The following is a 16,740-nucleotide window of genomic DNA, read 5'->3' on the forward strand; positions in this document are numbered from 1 at the left end:
TGTGCACTCTCAATTAACGTCTGGTCCCCTGGCTATATAATTTTCAGTTTGCCTGCTGATCTCTCCCACAAGACAGTGAGCTCCTCCTCTCACTCACTTGTTTTCTATCTCTGCATGATGCAGAACATGAGACCAGGCGGTTGGTGTTTTCTCATTAAATATCCATTGGAAGAATGAGTGGAACAGCTCACCATCACTAGCCTCCGTCTGGTACCTGATGAGAGGATGACCCCTGGCTCCTATCCGTGGCAGAGTGGAGATTGGCATCCAAAATGGCAAGAAGAGCTGAGTAAGAAATCTGCACTTACTATGAGCCAGGCACTGTCTCATTTAATCTTCTGACAATCATAGGTCTTAGCTGTTTTTGCTGGCAAGAAAGTCGGTGCCCAAAGGCTTGCCTGAAGATCACCCAACTAGTAATGGGGAACCTGGGATAGGAACCTAGGTCTTTCTGACCTCAAAAGTTGAGACGCCTAATACTCTCTGCTCTCCTGGCCCCTGTTCTGGAAGCTTTTACCAGCACAGAGGCCTGAAAAGTCTAAGGAACTGATCCCCAAGTGCCCTCTCTCTCTCAAGTGGGTCATCTTTACTTCTGAGGATCTCAGATCTGGAAGAGCCATTGGACTGGGGCTCTGCCCCTTCCAGAAACCAGTGACTTCTATCAGTCTCTGCTTATATCAGTCTTTGAAGGGCCTGGAAGAACTGGTAAGACTCAGGGAAGCAGAACATCCAGGAAAGGGCACTCTTGGCCAGTGCTGTCTGATAGAACTCTCTGCGATGATGAAAATGTCCTATATCTGCACTGTCCAATGTGCTAATGTCTTGAATTCTTGCTTAGACAGTAGCTCCAGCCCCTGGAGTGGTCCCTGACTCCAAGCTGTTTCTGTTTCTTTCTTTTTTTTTTTTGAGGAAGATTAGCCCTGAGCTAACATCTGCTGCCGATCCCCCTCTTTTTGCTGAGGAAGACTGGCCCTGAGCTAACATTCGTGCCCATCTTCCTCTACTTTTATATGTGGGACGCCTAGCACAGAATGGCTTGCCAAGCTGTGCCATGTCCGCACCTGGGATCTGAACCGGTGAACCCTGGGCTGCTGAAGCGGAACGTTTGAACTTAACTGCTGCGCCACCAGGCTGGCTCCACCAGGCTGTTTCTAAGACAGCTCAGCCTGAGACTATAGACCCCTGGGCCAGGTCTTCAAAGGCCCTCCTTACTAGAGTTTGAGCTGTGTGCAAGAACACACATCAGGGTATAGACAGAAAGAATGTATATGGCTCTTGAGTATGGCCAGTACATTTCTGATCTTGCCACCCCAGTGTCGTGCCCTGAGCCTGGCCCAGAGCAGGTGCTAGGTTAACACAGTGGCTGAATGAACCTACCTTCTCTTCCCCAGGCTGGGCTCCTTCGGCTATTGCAGTTGGCTTCCAGAATCCATCCCGATCATTGTGGATTAATGGCTTTTGCAGTCCAGTGAAGGTTAATGAAACCAGTGCTTCATAATCAATTCCTCCATCCTGATTTTGAGGGGTGTGCCAAGGGGCAGCTACAAACCAGTGAGTAATAATTACTTGGAAACATGCTGAATCCAGCATTTTATGTGACGATCTGATTTTTATTTTGCAACCCAGTGTGTAAAGTGAAAGCCCAGATGAGCATCTGCTGCATGTGATTAGAGGCAGTGCAGTTCTGGGGAAAGAGGGCTGGTCTCGGAGTCCCCCTGGACCCGTGACCTTGGACGAGGTGCTCAGTGCCTCTGGGCTCCAGTTTTCTCTTGAGCAAAATGAGAGCATTAGACTCTAAGCTTCTTCCTATGCTTAATGTAAATACTTAAAAAATGGCTGGTTGCATCTGAAGTCAACCCACCTTAAGTGCCTTTCAAGTGATCATTTGCTTGAATATGGTCTGTTTTCATTGTTTAGCTTTTCTAACACCTTTCACTTAACCCTTCCACTGCCGGTGCCTTCCACATTTGCAAGGTCTTCACCCTTCTTTTTGACTGCTTCTTCAGGTTCCAGTAATTTATGTTGGATTCCAGTCATTGAATCACCTGCCCCATTGCTCTGCCTGGAGTCTCTTTACTCCCCAGCAGTCTCAATGCCCTGGCAAAGCATAGAGAGAGGTCCTGGTCTCCCGTCTCTTCCAACCCCACAATCCTCACTTCCCTGCAAAAACAAGTCTGAAAAATCAGGCAGGTTTCTCCTCTGGAGATTATCACTCTCACCACTAGATGGCACTGTATGTAAGTCATCAGTGCAGACAAAAACTTTAATTTTGTTAAGTATTTATACTCCCCTTCAATCCACAAAAACTTTGAAGGGAATTATAAAAGTACAAAGTATACAAAAAGGTAAAGCGAAAAGCTGAGGGAATTGGAGAAAATAGAGGACGAATGGAAGAAAGAATTCCAGGATGCCATCAGCCCAAGGAGATGGATGCCAGCAGAGGCTCACACGATTGGCTTCAAGCTTCCAAACAGCCCAAGTAAAGACGGAAATGTGAGTGGTAACGAAATTCCAGGTTTTTTAAATGAGAAAAACAAAGTAGTTAGTTATTCAGAAGCACAACTTCTCCTGACCCTGAGACCAGAGAGAGATTTTTTCCTGTGGGTCCTTGGAGAGAGGACATTGACGGAAGAGTGAAACAAACACCAGGAAGGTCATTGGAGCTGTTTCTATGATATCCTTCTATGCAGGCCTATGGCATGATGCTAAAGTGCAGTTGAGGAAAGGCAGTTCTGTGGGGCTCGAACACTGGGTTTCCAGGACATAGTAAATTCACTGCTGTGTGCTTTGTATTTTCAAACAGAGAAATCTGCACACACCCTTTCTTCCCCTGGGTTTGGGTGGAGTTTGGGGAGAGGGAGCTCTCCATGGAGCCTGTGGTAACCAGTCCCCTAGATGGCCCCCAATGACCCCCACCTCCTGGTTTTCATACCTTTGTAGAGTCCCCTCCCACACTGTACCAGGGGCTGGTCTGTGTGACCAGCAGAGTACAGGAGAAGTGGTGGCATGTCAGTTCTGAGATTAGATTATAAAAGCCATCATAGCTTCTCGCTTGGTACCTCTGTCTCTGTCTTGTCTCTCTCTTTCTGTCAAATCATTTGCTCTGGGCGAAGCCAGCTGCCACGTCATGAGGAGTCCTATGGAGAGACTCATGAAGCAAAGAGCTGAGGCCTCTTGGCAGCAGCCAGCATCAACTGGCTAGTCATGTGTGTGAGCCACTTTGGAAGCAGATGCTCCAGCCCCGGTCAAGCCTTCAGATGACTGCAGCCCCAACTGACACCTTGACTGAGACTTTATGAGAGACCCTGGGCCAGACCATCCAGCAAAGTCAGTCCTTACCTCGGTGAGATAATAAATAAATTTATTTTAAGCTGTAAGTTTTGGAGGTAACTTGTTACAACAGCAATAGATAACTAACACAGAGGCCAATGGAAACCCAAGGTCACGTCAGGGATAATTTTACATGGGTTAGTCAACTTGGTTTCAGAGACCAAGAACATATTTCAGAAGCAATGTATGGGTTTTCAATCTGATAGATGATTTAAGTGGCTGCCGATTCAGGCTGTGTCCCTGGAAAGACAGAGGTAGAGGGGCTCTCATAAAATGTCTGCAAATGAGATTTCTCTGTAGAAGGACGAAGGCAAGGACCTCAACTGTCTTGTTCACTGTAGCACCCTCAGTGCCTAGTACAGGGCCTGGCACGTAGTAGGATTTCTACAAATCTTTCTTGAATGAATGAATGAATGAATGAATGGTGAGCTATAACCTTGAGTGAGCCATTCAATTGTCTGGGTGGCCATCATTCATTAAACTCCTGCCATGTGCAAGTACATAATGTTGGGTAAGTTCCCTGGAAATTTTGTGTCATGTACAGGTTACGTCTACCTTTTGCCCCCATTGTGGCTTCTCTCCCTCTGGAAGAGAGGGAAAACTGTTCTCATGGGAATAGTGTTCTTAGGTCATCATGACAAGTAATTTCTGGTCACCATTTTTCCAATATGAAGATCAGAGGTGCTCAGGACATTGGGTTTATTTTGTGTAATTTTGTCTCAGGGCCTGCCCTGCTTCTTTTTTTTCTTTCTTTCTTTTTGTTGAAAAATGACTTGAAATGGCTGATGCTAAGTAACAACAGTTCAATTGCCTGGTGATGACAACTATTTAGAGTCTATTTTCTCCTTTTCATACTGATTTTGGTGCCAATTTTAACCAGATTTTACTGTAATGGAAATATTCTGGGGGTAAAGGAAAATCAAACAGAGTGATTTGCCTCAGACCCTGTGTTCACCCCACCGCCCGATCTGTAAGCACTCCTTCCTCCATGGCTGGCTCTGGACTACTTCCTCCTCCACCGCCATTATCATCACACCGCTACTATTTGTTGAGTGCTTACTACATGCCCATCCCTGAGTTATGTAGGTGTTATATCTGCCATTGAATCTGTGCTAGAGACTGAATTGCCTTGCCAATTTTGTTAGGCAGGCCCTTCGAGATGCAGGCACCAAGATGGGATTAAGGGGTCGGCCCCATAGCCAAGTGGTTAAGTCTGCGCACTCTGCTTTGGCGGCCCAGGGTTTCACCAGTTTGAATCCTGGGCGTGGACATGGTACGGCTCATCAGGCCACGCTGAGGTGGCGTCCCACATGACACAACTAGAAGGACCCACAACTAAAATATACAACTATGTACTGGGGGGCTTTGGGAGAAAAAGGAAAAAAAAAAGATAGGATTGATGTGTGCAAGCATTTTACTAGGGGAAATGCTCCTATGACAGGAAATAGGGAGAGAGCTAGAGAAGGGAGGGAGCTAGAGGAGGCCAGGAGGGCCATCAGACCCCAAGTGAAGGAGAGAGGAAGACAAGCTTGGGATCAAGGGTCCCCCATGGCCCTGCATTTTCAGGAAGATTCAGTCTAATGAAGTCTCACAGAAAGGTTTGGCAAAGCCGTCGGGGAGTCCTTGAGCCAAAGTCAGCCGACAAAGGAGTCCCTTCTCTCTCAGGACTGACTTTGTGCCCCAGCACACTCAGTCATTGGTGGGTGGGCCCATGGGAGGCTTGGCCAGTGGATTTCAAAGCACGGCAGCTGGGGGCCTCAGCTCCCTGCAGTAGAAAGTCTGCAGAAGCACATTTTTTGTGCTGCCACATCAATATTTATTCTCCTTTCTTTTTAAATAACAGAACCTGATTTATTTGGGGTGGCAAAGACCTGATGCTGAATTAAAAGATTTTAGTTCCCAGCCTTTCCTGCGACTAGGTGTGGCTCTATGAGTAAGTTCTGGTCATGCGATATAATCAGAAGTGTTACGAGGACCTACCGGAAATGGTCCTTAACGGGATTTGACTGAGCTGGGACGTGAATCCCTTCTTCCCTTTCCTCTGCCAGGACCATAGACAAAATGGCTGCAGCCTCAGCAGCCATTTTATGCCAAGAGGCAATATGTTAATAATGAAAGGGTAGAAGGATATCAAAAGTCTTTGTCCCTAATGATAAGAGACCTCATACCAGCTCTGGATTGCCTGGCTCCATACTTTAACCTGAGAGAAAAATAAACCCTTTTGTTTAAGCCATTGTTCCTTTGTCTTTATTATAAGCAGGTAAATCTAATCCTAATTGGTACACTACCAGTCTTCACAATGGCTCTCCCAGGCAGGCATATTTATACCCATCTTACAGATGAGGAAAATGGAGCTTAGAATGATTAAGTGTTAGAACTAAATTAGAGCCCAGGGAAGTGCTAAGGATACTTCCAGCGGTGAATCACAGAACAGTGTTTCTCAATCTTCTCTGAAGATAAGGATTGCCTGGAGAACTTGCTAAATACACAGATCGCCAGGTCTCTCCCCTGGAAATCCTCATTCAGTAGGTCTGGGTTAAGGCCGAGGAGCTTCTTTCTCTCAAACAAGCAGTCCAGCCTACTTTATCAGACTCAGTGAAGAGTGTGAATCCCAGTGTGGATGAAAACCAACCACAGGCAGCTCAAACGGTCAGGAGGGAAATATTTCACTTAAGAAGACTTCTGTGAGTGGAGGGATCATTTGCGGAGCTTGATGGATGTACAGATTCCGGGCTCCAGTTTCATAGATTTGGAGTCAGAACTCTTTTGTGGGACCTGGGGATTTGCGTTTTTCCAATGCTCCCCAGGTGGTCCTGAAGCCTGTGATTCAGAGTCCAGTTTGAGGGACCCCGGCTTCACGGTTAGGAGCACCAGTGCTGGAGCAGGAGCAACCTGGGTTTGAATCCTGATACTGCCATTTATTGGCGGGATGACCTGTAGCAGCTAATTAAGCTCTCTGTGTCTCAAGTTTCATCATTTTCAAGTTGTAGAAAATAATAAGGCCTACCTCACAGAATTGTTGAGAGGATTAAATGAAATAATTTATGTAAAGCTCTCAGCTTTGCATAAATAAGCTCTCAGTAAATGGTGGCTACTGTTATTATCATGCCCCATGCATACATTTTGCAAACAGTATGGGCATGGACTTCTATTACGATGGATAATTTATACAAACCCCCAGGGAACCAGGATTCACTGGAGGCTGGTATGGGAAGCTGGGCCTTACCCTTTCTCTCTCCAGCTACTTCTGGCCTTGAGAGTGAGTGACCTGCCTGTGCACGCAGAAGTTGAGTAAAGATCTTCCAGGACATGCTCCTAAGTTCCCCCAGCTGCCACCTCCCCTCTCTCCCTCTTCCTTTCCAAGAATCATCTACACTCAGTGACTCTGTTTCCTTCTCATTCCCTCCTCGACCCATTGCAATCTGGATTCTGCTGTTACTGCTTTACTGAAGAGACTCTGAGCGAGGTCACCGTGGCTTCCGTGTTGCCACGTGCATGGATGTTTTAAAGTCCTCGTCTCATTTGAGCCCTCTGCAGCATTTCACGCTGCAGTCTACTCATTCCTTCTTGGAACTTTGTTCTCTTGGCTTTGAGACTCCACTGCTCTGTTTCTCCTGATTCTGTGACCACTTCCTCTAGCCTCTGCTGAACTCTCCCTCTGTCCTTGTCTTACACAGCTCTGTTCTCTGCCCTTTTAATTCCTCATTGGCCTCTAATTCCTTTTCACCCTTCCTTTTCTCTGATCAGAGGCCACTATCATTTAACTCTTCTAATTTCCAGGTGAATCTTCTGCCTTCTTAGGATGTCCTGGTCTAATGCAACCTTTTCCTTCCTTCCTCCTTGGCATGGCTTAAATAAGGCCCAAGCAGTGTGCTCCAAAATCTCCTTCACACATCTTCCCGGGAGGCCTACCAACACCCAGGAAAACAGGAGCTGGGTTTCCTGCAGATCAGGCCCCAGGGTGACCCTGAGATGCCCTTCGTTGTTCCAAGTTATATTGATATCGGAGAGAGAGTGTCTCTGCAGGGTGAGTGTATCCATCCATCCCCTTAGCTCAGACTCTAAAGCCTTGTCTCAGGTTGTTGCTCCGCTGACAACCTGTGCCTTTCAGAGGAGCTGGGGCCATTCCTACTTCTGCCACTGACTTGGGACCTTGTTTTTAACTTTCTTGTTTCAGTTTTCTTATCAATGAAAAGCAAGAGTTGGACTAGTTCTCTCTGAGGTCACTTCCAGCCACTGGCACCAGCATGATCAGCTTTTTCATCAATTGCACAACCCTTGATTCTGCTCCTGGGAATTTCTCCTGTGGAAATACTCTCCCAAGCGCATAAAGATATGTGCACAGAAGAACCCTCATTTGTAGGAACCTAAGTGCCCATCAAGAGGGGATTGGTTATATAACTTGTGGTGTACATACTCTATGATGGCTGCTCAAAGTAAACAGTCTGCTGTTTGTTACTGGTCTGCTAGGAGATAAGGAGCTTGAGCCAGAATGTAAATCAATGACTTTATCAAGAAAGTCTTACTGGAAAAAAAAATGTCTATTTCAGTGGAAGTAATAGTGTGTGGAGAGTCGTAGTTCATTTGCATCTGGTGCAAGGTCTGCCTTATCTTTTCTCAGACCCAAATACACAGTTCCTGGACTAGCAGTGATACACAGCTGACACTTTGAGTAGCACGGCTAAAGCTTCACAAAAATGAGGTAACTCTACATGTGGAGATGTAGAAAGATGCCTGAGATACATTGTTAAAAGAAAAAAGTATGCTACGCAACAGTATGGTGTTTTCAAAAACAGAGATCTGTATAAAAACAGATATATAAGCACAAAGATATGCTGATAGATGCTTAAAACATCTCTGGAACAAGTCCTAAGTAGTTAATGGTGGTTACTGCTGGGGAGCACAGCTGGGAATCTGGGGTGAGAAACCTCTTTTTTGTTGCGTATCCAGCCTGCTATTCAGTGGGTCCTCTCCTGTACAGTGGCTGGAATTAGTTCTTTTTTTTGAGGAAGATTAAGATAAGCCCTGAGCACAGGGCAGGCCTGGTGGCGCAGTGGTTAAGTGTGCACGTTCTGCTTTGGCAGCCCAGGGTTTGCCGGTTCAGATCCCGAGTGTGGACATGGCACCACTTGGCAAGCCATGCTGTGGTAGGCGTCTCACATATAAAGTGGAGGAAGACAGGTATGGATGTTAGTTCAGGGCCAATCTTCCTCAGCAGAAAGAGGAGGATTGGCAGCAGATGTTAGCTCAGGGCTAATCTTCTTCAAAAAAGAAAAAAAAAAGCGAAGTGGAACGTGTGAATTTAACCACTGCGCCACCAGGCTGGCCCCTTGAAACTGGTTCTGATTGGTCTGTGCCCTTCTTGCAACAGTTAAATATTTTGAATGTCACTCCTGGTATACACTTTTACTGATTGAACTTTTTTTTTTTTACAACAGGCATGTATCACTTTCATGTTTAAAAACAAACTAGTTACAGAGAGAATATTGATGCTTCTAGAGCCTCTATTTGCTGTATAACAAGCCTCCTCTTTTCATTTTTCATGAACATCTCTTCCTTCTATTCTTTCAACTAGGTCTGTGAACAAGGCGGTTCTCTCTGTCCTGTGCCTGGAGCTCATCTCCTGCAGATGCGTTCCCAGTAAGTCATTTTGGTTCACAGCCTAGTGTTGAAGAAGGCCAAGGGGCCAGAGAGCTGATTACGGTTCTAGTTGACAATTATTCAGTTTTCACACTGCTCCTGGAATCCTGACTTCCTCCCTGTTTGACTTGGAGAGTTAGAAGATCTGATTTGATTGAAGTAGTATAGGCTGTGATTATCATAAGGATTGGCATATTGAATTGAATTGAGAAGTACTGGACAACAAATGTAAATTATTTTCTTCTGTTCTTTACTCCTCCACAACTGCGTATTTACTGTTTACGGCTGACCCTCTGCAGAAAAGTGGAACGCTTAGCCTAATGCCTTTGAAATGGGAACTGTTGCGAGATCTAAGTGGCCTCTTCAAACTCAAGATGCAAACACACTGTGCTGTTGGAGGCTGCATGGAGCTGAGACTATGTCCATGGAGTCTCATGGTTTTTGATTCAAATGCTCTAGGCCTACCTACTACGGTTCTTAATGAAAGTTTTAAAAAATTTTTGTTTAAAGATGTATTTAGTCTTATTTCTGTGTAATAAAGCATTTGGCTGGCCTTTGTCCCTGGTTCCTGGGAGATAACCTCTAAATCCTTGAAATTTCCTGAATGATAGTGTGTTTGTTATTCATGGTGAGCTCAGACTGGGGACTGGCCCTGCCAGAAAGACCGCTGGTGTGATTAGAGGGTTGGGGCTTTGAGCCATGTGGTATCAGCTCGACCTCTAGGGAGATGAGGGGTGTGGCCAATGATTCAACCAACCATGGCTATGTAACGAACCCCCAGTAAAACTCTGGACACCGAAGCTTGGGTGAGCTCCTCTGGTTGGCAATACTCTGCGTATTGTCCCACATCAGAGTGCTGAGAGGGTAACGTGTCCTAACTCCAGGGGAGGGGACAATGGAAGTGTTGCATTTGGGACCCACCCAGACTTCTCCCTGTGTGTTTCTCCCTTTAGCTGGTTCTGATTATCTTTTTGCCACAAAAAACTCTAATTGTAAGTCTAGCACTTTCCTGCGTTCTGTGAGTTGTTCTAGTGAATTCCCAAATCTGAGGGGGTAGTGGGAACTCCTGAATTTGTAGCCAGCTGGTTAGACATGAGGGTGCCCTGAGGACCCCCAAACTTGAAGCTGGTGTCTGAAGTGAAGGTAGTCTCGTCGAGGGCTGTACCCTTAACTTGTGAGATTTGGCCCAATTCTGGGTAGTTGGTCTCGGAAGTCATTACAATTTCCCCAATTATTTTAAGACATTTAAAACAGAGAACATTTACAAGAGTAGTACAATGAATACTTATATAATCTTCATTTAGAGTCTCCAGTTTGTTAACATATTCCAATATTTGCTTTATTTCTCTCTTTCTACATATATTAGAAATTTTTTCCCCTAAGCAGTTGGAAGTTCTAGACATAGCATCCCTAAATATTTCAGCATATACTTCCCAAGAACAGGATGTCCTCCCACATAATCCCAATGTCATTATCACACCCAAGATTGACATAATAAATATTGATATTTGATATTGATACAAGAAATATTGATACAGTAAATATTCCCTAATATACCATATTTGAGTTTTCCCTATTGTCCCCAAAATATCCTTTATAATCTTATTCCTTTTAACTTATCATATAACCAAGGATCACACATTACATTTGATTGTCATGTTTTCCTCATCTCCTTTAATTTAGATTCCAGAACTCTCCCCTTGATTTATTTTGTCTGATTTTTTTTGTCTTTCATGACATTGACACTTTTGAAGGGGCCAGGTTTCTTGTCTTGTGTATTGCCACGTGATCTGGATTTGTCTGATGGTTTCCTCATGATTAGATTCAGGTTGTGGATCCTTGGCAAGAGTACAAACTGCGTAGATGATGTGTTGATGAAAAGTTTGGATTGGAAAAGGGGAAAAGCACACTAGCAATGGGGTGCGAATATGCCCCACATGGCACGTGGAAGAACTGCTTGGGACAAGGGCCAAGGTATGTGGTGGAGACAATTTCACAGAACAGGATTGTTGGAGTTGCCTGAAGCTCCTCTTGTCTTCTCACTCTTCCGGGCTTCTCACCCAAGCCCAACCCAAGGCTTAGGGGGCCCTCACCTGTCCATCTCCAGCCGAGACAGCTTCCCCAAATTCAGTCCTTATTTTCATCTCAAAAGTATTTCAAAGGTCCCTCACACTCAACATCGTCAACACTGAACTCTTGAGTCTCCACACCAGCCCTCTCCCCAGGTGTGGTGCTCCTCTGGTGTCCCCATCTTCTCCAATGCCCCTCACCTCTCCCCCACATTCAGCTGTATGAGCCAGAAACTTGGGCATCATCCTTGACGCTTCTTCTCTTTCCCCTCCTCCTACAACCTCCTCCTACATCACGAACCCCTGCCGTTTTGACCACCATTTACTGTCTCCATCTTCTCTGCCACCAGTTTAGTCCAAGCCAAAATTCTACTACAGCCCCCTGCCTGGTCTTCAGGCTTCCACACAGGCTCCCTGCAGAATCTGCTCTGCACAGAGCAGCTGATCACACCATCCCCCTTAGAATCCTTCAACGGATACCCATTGCTCTTTCATAAAAGACCAAACTCTTTACCGAGGCCCCTGATTTCTCTCTGCATCTTTCTTGTGCACCGTTCTTCCCCTTGCTCTCTGCTCAACAGCCACATTGTCCCCCATTCAGTCTCTTAAACCCCAAACAACTCCTTCCTTCTCCATTCCCCAAGACATATGCACGTGTGTTCTCCTCATGTGTGTTCTTCCTTCACATCTTTGCTCATTAGTCCCTCCCTTCAGGGAAGGCTCCCTGTTACACAATCTCAGAGCACTCTATTTTTTTCCTCTTAGTCCTTATTACAGATTGTATTTCTGCAGTTGTTCAATGTTTCCTTAAGATCTGTCTCTCCTACCGCCAAGCTGCAAGGACAATGACCACATCTGTCTTCTCCTTGGTAGCCCCAACACATAGCACGGTGCCTGGCACTAAGGAAGCCCTCAGTAAATATCTGGGCTGCATGACTGGCCTCCAGAAGGCCTAAGAATTCCGAAGGGCATGTGAGCCCATGTAAATGTAAAAATTCATTCCACACTCTCTTACGATCTTGGTAAGTTTGATAAAATATTATCTATTTATCTGCTCAGTCTGACTTCAAAAGTCCATGGGGAAATTTTTATTTCAAAGCAGTTCCTATATTTAAACTTTTTGAAAAGGAAGAACGACCAGCATTTCTCCCATCTTTCCATTATGTCTTGAGTCATCTAAGCTCGGAGGGTGGCCCTGGCAGCAAATGAAGTGAGAGGCCATTGATATGCAAATATGGTCATTAAGATTGAAGGCCCCACCCCAGAACTCCATCTCAGTTCTTTCCAAGTCAAAGCCAATTTGCATTAAAAAAATGAATCTCCCAAACTTGAGATTATTCTCCAAAGCTAAAATGCATAGAAATTAAACTATTTAAAAAATTGAGCTTTCGATACAATGCATTGCTGTTTTTGGGGGAGAGAGCAGGCTGTCCTACAATTAGGTTCCTTTCGGCTTGTGAAAGGGCGACTGGGTTTTCAGGATGGATGCTCGTGACTTTGGACTGACGTAGGTAGTTTTCCTGGAGCACGGACACACCAAGCAGTGAAGGTAGGTGCTGCTGGAGATACTGTCACATTTTCGAGTTGTGGAAACTGAGGCCCAGAAGGATCATGGGATACATTCAAGACTCCAACCCAAGTCTTCAGATTCCAAGTGCCAGGCTCCTCTCTCGACACTGTTTTCAAACGGTCAGATCCTCCAAAGGGCCATGATTCTGTTTAGAGCAGAGACCAGACCCACCAACGCTGCTCATGCCCACCCTTTGCCCACTCGATTTCACAGGAGCTTCGGAATGTATTTCTAATCTCACGGAAAAAAGGCAAAGCAAATTCATTCCAAGTAATAACAAGAGGGTGGGAGCCCCTCATCTGTCCTGCTGCCTAAATCTGGTTTCCTGCAAAAGCCCCAAGGTGCCGCAACCTCACTTTGATGGCTGGATACCAGAGTCAGAGTTGATGACTTGATAGGCAGAGGAACAGTGCTTCCGTGATGATCTTAGGAAAATGGGATGCAGCTGCTGAAGCCCAGAGCCCGGCTGCCTGCAAACCTCCGCACTGGTGGCCAACGCCACCTCCTACTGATTGATGATGGGCCAGCCGCCTCCACAGCTGTGGACAGCTCCAACCTCTGCTATGAACCTGCAGCCATGTAGCCTTTGGGGTAAGAATGTTGTTCCAATGATTCCTTACTTCTCTGCAGCAGGGCCACAGTAGGAAGTATGCAATAGGTGGGACTGCAGGCTAAGCTGGGCACCAGCTCTGGAATCTTCAGTGAATGACTTCTCTGACCCTCAGTTTCCCCATCTGTAATAATAGACCCAATCTCATAGGGTTCCCATGAGGATCAAATGAGATGCTGTAATGAGGAATGCTTAGCTTGGTGCCTGGTGTCAAAGATAAGCAGAGCTGGACACTAGTTTAAGTGGTCAGGACAGATTTTAATCCGTAATAATTATTGCAACAGGGAAAACAGTCCACAGGGAACTGAACTCAACTTCAGCTTGTACAGAGATGCCTGAGCATTTTAAAGGGAGAATGAGGGGCTATGGAGGGGGGTCAGGGAAGTGAAAGTTACAAAAAGTGGGAAGGGGGGCTGGTCCGTGTGAATCGCATCTGGGTTTGCTCCCACGCTCCCATGGAGGCTGGGAGACAGGGGCTCTGACCTCAGGCTGTGGCTGGAAGAAACAGTCAGTTCATCGTGCAGCCTTGAGTTTTCTCAGGCCGGCATGTTAAGGGGCCTGGGGTCATCCTAGAGATGCGACCTTGAACTGTTAGCAACTAAGTTAGTGTTTGTTCTAGTCTTTGTAGGCTGAGGTTAAGGCCTAATCGAGAAGAGGGCTCAGAAGAGCCCAGCTAGCGTTTAGTCAAAGAGAGAATCTTTGTCACTGGCCTGTAGTGATAAAAAGAAAAGGTAGTTATTTCTAACTTTTAAGTAAGTTAGAAAAAAGACTGTCCCTGGGAACACTGAGGGGGGACACCACATAGAGACAACGTGTGGGGATTCTGCGTGGGACACTGGAGGGGGACACTGGGTAGGGACAATGCATGAGGAACATGCATGGGGTCGCTGGATGAGGACACCGTTGAGGTCACCCCCTAGGGTCTACATTGCTGTTTTGGAGCTTGGCTGTCTGACAAAGACTTTGCCTCAGAAAGAGGGTTTGTGAGTGGCTTGTTTATTCATTCATTCATTCATTTTACAAACATTTATTTTATTTTATTTTTTTTAAAGATTTTATTTTTTTCCTTTTTCTCCCCAAAGCCCCCCGGTACGTAGTTGTATATTCTTCATTGTGGGTCCTTCTAGTTGTGACATGTGGGACGCTGGTTTGATGAGCAGTGCCATGTCTGCGTCCAGGATTCGAACCAACGAAACACTGGGCCGCCTGCAGCGGAGCGCGCGAACTTAACTGCTCAGCCACGGGGCCAGCCCCTACAAACATTTATTGAGCACTGCATTAGTCAGGGTTCTCCAGAGAAACAGAACCAGTAGGAGACATATATATAAACATACAAATATATATATCCTGAGTAGCCAAGTGAACATTGTCTTTATATATGAATATATTGGAGACATTTATTATAAAGAACATATTTATTATAAGGATTTTTTTTTTGAGGAAGATCAACCCTGAGCTAACATCTGCTGCCTATCCTCCTCTTTTTGCTGAGGAAGACTGGCCATGAGCTCACATCCGTGCCCATTTTCCTCTATATGTGGGACGCCTACCACAGCATGGCTTGCCAAGTGGTGCCCTGTCTGAAGCTGAGATCCAAACTGGCGAACCCCAGGCCGCTGAAGCAGAATGTGCACACTTAATCACTGTGCCCGGGCCAGCCCCTTTTATAAGGATGTTTATTATAAGGAATTGGCTCACATGATTATGGAGGCTAAGTCCCAAGACCTGCAGGGTGAATGGGTAAACTGGAGACCCAGGAGAGCTGATGGCGTAGCTCCAGTCCGAAGGTTGGAAGGCTTAAGACCCGGGAAGAGCTGATGTTCCAGTTCGAGTCTGAAGGTAGGAAAAAAACCAATGGCCCAGTTTGAGGGCAGTCAGGCAGGAAGAATTCTCTCTTCCTGAGGGGAGGGTCAGCCTTTTTGTTCTATCTAGGCCTTCAACTGATTGGATGAGGCCCACCTGCATTAGGGAGGGCAATCTGCCTTACTCAGTCTACTGAGTCAAATGTTAATCTCATCCAGAAACACCCTTACAGACACACTCAGAATAATGTTTGACCAAATGTCTGGACACCCAGTGGCCCAATCAAGATGACATGATAAAATGATAAACTTATCCCTCACAGGCACCAACCATGTGCCAGGCACCTTCCAAGGCACGGGGGACACTATGGTGAGCAAACATGCAAAAGCCCTGCTGTCATGGAGCTTACGTTCTAGAAGGAGGGATGGACCAAGAGTCAAGTCAACAAACAAACCAGGCTTTAGCCAGGGGTGAGCACTATGATAGAGCGTGGCTGTTTCACTGGGTCCTCAGGGAAGGTTTTTCTGAGAAGGTGACACCTGAATGATGTCTAAATGACAAGAAGGAGCCAGCCACGAGATGCTGGGTGGGGGGTGCTGTTCCAGGCAGAGGTAGCTGCCGGGCAGGACTGAGCTTGGTGAACCCAGGGAACGAAAGGCCAGAGGGAGGGAGAATGTTCCCTGGGGGGGATCAGAGAAGGCAGAGGACGGATACTGCAGAACCTTGTGGGTGGGGCAAGGAAGCTGTTTGTTGTTTGTTCAGCCTGCTGACTCACCCCAGCCCTTGGCTAGGATGCTCAGACCTCAACCCCGCCACAAGATGAGAATCTAAAAGCGTCCCTTCCCTCGTGGTAACGAGGCTCCCCCTCCATGCCTGGGCACAGGCTGTTCCCTCTGCCTGGGATGCCCTCCTCCCCTTCTCTGTCCAGAGACGCTCGTACATCCTTTAATACGCAGCTCACATAGCACCTCCTCTCCAAAGCCTTCCGGGATTGTCTGGGTGGGGATCCAACCCCTCCTACAGTTCTGCTCACTGTGATCGCTGCCTTACCATTTTACGTTCCTGAGCCTCTCTGTCTTTCATCCGCCTCTGCTGCTTGAGGCAGGAGCAGTGTGTGCGTCCTCTCTCCACCCCAGCATCCAGTCAATATCAGCTCTCTGATGTGCAGTGAGGGTGCTGATGGAGAGCCTCAGGGTTGCCCCTCCAGCCTCCGTCTTCCTTCCCATCTCCTCCACCCGCTTCCATCCTCCACCTGTGTTGCTTGCAGCCGTGCTGGACCAGGAGCTCAAACTCTTCATGGCACCCCTAGTACCAAGCTTCGGGCCTAGCAAAGCCTGTTCACAAGCTTTAGAAATAGACAAATCCACATTGTGCCACCCAGAATCTCCTGCCCCCATCGTGGATCTGGTTTTGGCCGCTCAGCGTCTAGTCCCTCTTCTTTAGAAAACCTGATTTCGTCTGGGAGGATCAGAAACTCTCTCTAGAGCATCTTCTATGTCCCAGGCCCTATTTCAAGTGCTTTATGCTTATTAACTCATTTAATCCTCATAATAAGCCTAGAGCTGAGTGCTATTATTATCCCTATTTTAAAGTGTAGCAACAGAGGCACAGGGGGATCAAGTAACTTGCCCAGGGTCACACAGTAATGACAGGCAGTCTGATTTCAGAATCCATGCTTCTTACCACTACTTTACTGCCAAGGTATGCACACCTGTATT

General features: G+C 46.4%; 1 long non-coding RNA gene across 1 annotated transcript; it reads left to right on the forward strand.

Annotated features, from left to right (window-relative positions):
- The first annotated feature begins 1,848 nt into the window (after window positions 1–1,848).
- LOC123277394 (uncharacterized) lies at window positions 1,849–9,523 on the forward strand. The gene is made up of 4 exons (XR_011494438.1): window positions 1,849–2,493; window positions 3,118–3,343; window positions 8,906–8,970; window positions 9,270–9,523. It is a non-coding gene; the product is annotated as an uncharacterized lncRNA (long non-coding RNA).
- The last annotated feature ends 7,217 nt before the right edge of the window (window positions 9,524–16,740 follow it).

Source organism: Equus asinus, chromosome 15 (assembly GCF_041296235.1).
Source record: "Equus asinus isolate D_3611 breed Donkey chromosome 15, EquAss-T2T_v2, whole genome shotgun sequence".
In the NCBI taxonomy this organism is placed as follows: domain Eukaryota; kingdom Metazoa; phylum Chordata; class Mammalia; order Perissodactyla; family Equidae; genus Equus; species Equus asinus.